This window comes from Populus euphratica, unplaced genomic scaffold (assembly GCF_000495115.2).
Source record: "Populus euphratica unplaced genomic scaffold, PopEup_1.0 scaffold1360.1, whole genome shotgun sequence".
In the NCBI taxonomy this organism is placed as follows: Eukaryota; Viridiplantae; Streptophyta; class Magnoliopsida; order Malpighiales; family Salicaceae; genus Populus; species Populus euphratica.
Genome location: NW_011501202.1, coordinates 23363 through 28974, shown reverse-complemented (window position 1 = coordinate 28974; position 5612 = coordinate 23363). Strand labels below are relative to the sequence as shown.

At 29.0% G+C, this 5612-nt stretch overlaps 1 pseudogene; it reads left to right on the top strand.

Moving 5' to 3' along the window:
• Positions 1–549: 549 nt before the first annotated feature.
• On the top strand, positions 550–1870 carry LOC105117436 (polyphenol oxidase, chloroplastic-like; annotated as a pseudogene).
• The last annotated feature ends 3742 nt before the right edge of the window (positions 1871–5612 follow it).

Genomic DNA, 5612 nt, shown 5'->3' with positions numbered 1-5612 from the left:
AGGGACCATCACTTGAGATTCGGGTGCCTTTTCTCCTGTCCCACATGCTCAGAAGGCTATAGCTGTGGAAAAGGCGTCGAAGATTAATGCCCATTGTCCACATCCTCAGAAGGCTCAATGAATTTTTGAATCTGACCGCATAAATGCAATAAGTTGGCTGTAAAACGACAACGAGGACAGAACATGGAGGATGCATAATTTCATGTCCGTTCCTCTGAGGTTGTGTCATGTAATTTGTAATAGTGATTTTATTTGAAAATATATTAAATAAAATTTTTGATATTAAAATATTAAAATTATAAAAAAATATTAATTTTTTTTATAAATATATTTTTAAAAAATAAAAACTATCTAATCCCAAATTTATATTAACTGGTTGCCTCTATTATCTTCTTTCAATTCAAATAGATTTTTTTAATTAATATTAGTATTTAGATTATTTTATACACACCTTAATTAATTATATAAATATTAAAATTAATAATTATATAAGTCTCAAATGATTTTTTAACTTATAACTATTTAGGTTATAACCATTTAGGTGAAGATTTTTTTTTTTAATAAAAAGATTTACAGATCACATTCACTCGGATTGAGATTATTTTAATGGAAGCCACAGTAGTCGCTTTAGCATAGACATTTCTTATAAAAGGTATCCAAGAATCCTTCACCCCCACACCAAACCAAACTATGGCTTCCTGTATCTCTCTTACCAGTAGCATCCCTTTAGCAGCCTGCTCTTTCTTGCCTTCATTCCCAGAAACACACCGAGTTTCCAGAATTACAAAGCCAAACCGTCACAATATCCCGATTGTTTCTTGCAAATCAGGCAAAAATGATAACGAACAAAACCCTACCACCAGAAGAGATCTGCTTATTGGTCTCGGTGGACTCTATGGAGCAACTAGTCTTAGTGATCCATTTGCCTATGCGAACCCCATTGCACCCCCAGACATAACCCAATGTGAGCTAGTTAACCTGCCATCCGAAAGTGACCCCTCGAACTGTTGCCCTCCAACATCCACAAAGATCAAGAACTTCGAATTCCCTTCTGCGTCCTCCCCAATGCGCATTAGGCCTGCTGCTCATTTAGTTGATAAAGCCTACGTAGCTAAATACGCCAAAGCCATTGCACTGATGAAAAGTCTTCCTGACGATGATCCACGTAGCTTCAAGAACCAAGCTAACGATATGGCTTTCAAGATGTTCCTATTCCTTGGCTGAAAACTAGACCAACACCAAAATTAACTAGGCAGGAAAAATCACGTCGTTCAGCTGAAAAAAGCGTTGTATTAACACCAATTAGTGCATTCCCTGTTGTCTTGGATAAAGTCATAAGTGTGGAGGTTTCCAGGCCAAAGAAATCAAGAAGCGCGACGGAGAAAGAAGATGAAGCTGAAGTTCTAGTTATTGAAGGGATTGAGTATGAAGAAAATCAATTAATTAAGTTCGATGTCCTCGTCAACGATGAACCTGATTCACCTGGTGGACCGGACAAGTCCGAGTTTGCAGGAAGTTTCGTCAATGTGCCTCACAAGCATGCAAAAAAATCAAAGACAACCATGGTATTGGGGATTACAGGATTGTTGGAAGATCTGGAAGCTGAAGGAGATGATACCCTTGTGGTGACTTTCGTGCCTCGGTCTGGTGGTGATTTTGTGACCGTAGCTAATGTCAAGATTGAGTTTGTCGCTGACTGATCATGGTGATGAGAGGACATATGCTACCATTTTCTTTTCTTTTCTTTCCTTTTGCCTTTTCTTGTTTTTTCTCTTTTAATTCAGTGAGTTTTCTCTTTTTTATTTCAAGATGCTCATCTAATGGACCGTATTTCAATTTAGATACTACAATGGTTTCTTAGATTTGTTGCCAGAAGGTAACCAGACCCATATGGTAAAAAATCATTGTCATTTTAGACTTTTCTGAAATGATACATAAACCTAAAACAATTATAGTAAAAATAATAATATTTATAATATCAATAATATAAATAATATTAATTTTTATAATAGTAATTTTAATTATAATAAAAATAATAATATTTAAAATATCAATAAAAATATTTTTAATATTAATACATTTAATTATAGTAAAAATAATAATATTTATAACACAAATAGAACTATTTTTTATATTAATGTATTTAATTATAAATAAATATTTATAATACAAACAAAAATATTTTTTATATTAATTGTTTTAATTATAAAAAATATTTTAAATACAAATAATAATATTTTTAATATTATTAATAATAAAATCTATTATAATATAAATAATAATATCTTTTAATATAGTTATATAGTTAGATCCAAGAATATTAAATCTAATTACCTAATTAAACTCAAAATTAATAAATTTGATCAGATCACTAAACTCAGATATATTTTAAAATATTTATTTTTATTTGTATCTAATTTTATAGTCAGACTCAACAGTATTAATATTACGTACAATTGTCAAAACCAAAACTAATAACTTTTAGTAATGAAGATAATATTCTCAGCCACAATTATAGATCCAAAACACAGTAAAGCACCCACCCACCCAGGGCTTGATAATATTTATAACTTGAATATTAATAATTATGTTAAAAATAATAATATTTGTAACTTGAATAATATTATTTTTTATATTAATACTTTTAATATTAATAAGTCTTGTATGACTCGGCTATAAGGACAAACAAAAAGTAAAGGACACAAGCTATGGGATGTAGGAGAAAAGGAGAGGAGAAAATGTATCTTCCCCGTTAAATTTACAATCATCCTTCGCTTCTATACTATGATACATTACTAGGAGTAAATTAGTATTTTATCCTTGATGTCTTGAAATATTTCTTGAGGTTTATTTCTATTTAATTATTTTATAATTTTAAATAGATATTTGTATGGAAGTCAATGATATGTATATGTATATGTATTATTCTTTGTTTACTCATGTTTTTTACCAAAATAATTTGTATTAGTAGCGTGTTTGCTTAATTAAAACTATATGTAATTAAAATAATTTTTCTCTCTCTCTCTTATCTTTTCAGTATCCTAGAGGCGGCTTGAAATCCATGTTCATGCTTTTTCTTGTTTTTCTTCTCTTTGGTGAGTTTCAATTCTTCTCTTCTATCATAAGTTCAATTAATGGGCCTTATCCCATTGTTTTCTTTAAAGACTTCAGTAGATTTGTGACATGCTTTCTCTATTCAATAAAATAATAATAATAATAATAATAATAATAATAATAATAAAAACCTCTCTCACTCTTATCCGACGAAGGAAAAGGACAAAAAAACCTCCATTCTACCTTCATAAGCATCCTCAGTTTCAACATGCACGTAGCAGTACTCTTTTCTATAGGAGTCGAAAAGAATAGTAAAAGGAAAATAAAGAAAAGAAGTATTGTCCTTTTCAAATGCAAATATACAATATGATGTTACTAATTTATACGTTGCCTCTGAGAATAGATAATACATTACATTTCATGGAATCGTTACTTTAATTAAAAACTCAGCAACACCGTGAAGGAAAAAGATAAAAATAAAAGCAAGAAGAAGAGCAATAAGAGTGCAAGACCCCGAAAGGTTCCTCCTACCTCGTGAATGATCTTGTGAGAAATTGGAAGATCTCTCCCTTTTTCACACTTGGGTCATTGAGAAAAGTGCGTGGTCCAGCCAGCTTGCAATGTCCATTGACGCCGCGCTTGATCATCGGAGGTGGGTTTACGACAGTCGACAAGGAGTGTTTCGATTGAAAAAGAGGCAAATTTTATAAAATTCTCATTGCGATGGGCAGATAAATGGCTATTTTTCTACGCCTCTCGCCTGTACTACAACATGATATACAGTACAATTAGTACAAAAACGCAAGGCAGTACTATAAGTAGAGATTTTCTGGTTTCCTTTTCTTTTTCTTTTTCTTTCAAAAGTGAACTATATACCTTATTCCCCAAAAAAAAAATCTGCTTTTTTCTTTTCGTAAAATCGTTTCTGAAAAGGCAACGTAGTTTTACTTCTCTTTCCATAGAGCAAATATTACTCTAAAAAAGTTAAAATTCAATCCCATGTGTTTCTGAAAATCAAGTATATACCTAGAAAGATAACATAAATCATTAAAATTAGGTGTGATTATTTTTAATTTATTCGATTTTGGGGTAAAAAAGCAATCAAACCATAAATTTTATATTTTAGATTTTATAATCATCTACATTGTTAACCTCTAGAAAGTTTAAAATAAAATAAATTAAAATTAAAATGAATTTAAATATGTGATCAATAGGTAAGAAAAGGAAATAATGGTATGAAAAAGTGTGCTGGTAAATCACGGTTGAAAATCAATAATGTTATTATAAAATGATATTAAGTTTGTAAATAAACTAAATGATGAAAAGATAAAAAAAATATATATTTTAAAATAAAAAAATAATCATGAGGATTTATTGTAATAATTGATATGATTCATGTAAAGATGACACAAATGTTTTTTAAATTTTAATGTAAAATTATTTATCGACCAGTTTTATACTATATATCAAGTATAATTCTCAATACAACTATCATACCATCTTAAAATCTTACAATAGTCTCCTAACATAATTTTCTATATTATGTTAAAATTCCAGCAATGAGAAAATAATGTGTGGGCTCAATTGTTAAGTTTATTATCTAAAAGAACTTGAAAATTTTGAAAGATTTCTTGTTATTTACTACTAAATTTTATTTTATAGATTTTATAATCGAACCAAATTGAAAATAAGTCCAAACTGTAAATCTTGTTTATTATCTAAAAGAACTTGAAAATTTTGAAAGATTTCTTGTTATTTACTACTAAATTTTATTTTATAGATTTTATAATCGAACCAAATTGAAAATAAGTCCAAACTGTAAATCTTGGGCAATTTAAAAATAAAATAAATAGTAAATAAATAAATAAAATAAAAATAAGTTTAAATATGTGTTCAATAGGTTAGAAAAAAAAATTATATTAAAAGGTATTGATATAAGCCTCGGTTAAAAATAAATAACACCTAATTTGCAGAATTTATGAGCGCACGCCATATTAGTGTGGCATTACACAACGATTTACTAGTATTGCGCTGCACACACCGAATTCTCTATTGAGAATTTATGGGCACATTCTTTATTAGTATGACATTATGCAACCACCTATTAGTATTACGAGATGGACACCCCCTTCTTTGTTGTGTAGCTATTTGGGCGTGTGCACGAATTGTTAGTATGAGCCTTTCCTTGTCTCATCAATGACTAGTATGCTGCTACCATACCTCATCAATTAATGGTAAAATATAATAATTAATAATTCATTTTATAAATTATTTAACATAATTAAAAAATTAATATTTTTTTTAAGTAAAGGAGTATTGAAGTAATAAATAACTCGACAAGACTGAAGTCGAACCATAAGAAGATTAACATAATTAAAAAATTAATATTTTTTTTAAGTAAAGGAGTATTGAAGTAATAAATAACTCGACAAGACTGAAGTCGAACCATAAGAAGATTAACTGTACAAATTATAGATAATAATAATACAATAACAATAACAACAATAGTAACAACAACAACAATAACAACAATAGTAGTAGTAGTAGTAGAAATAATA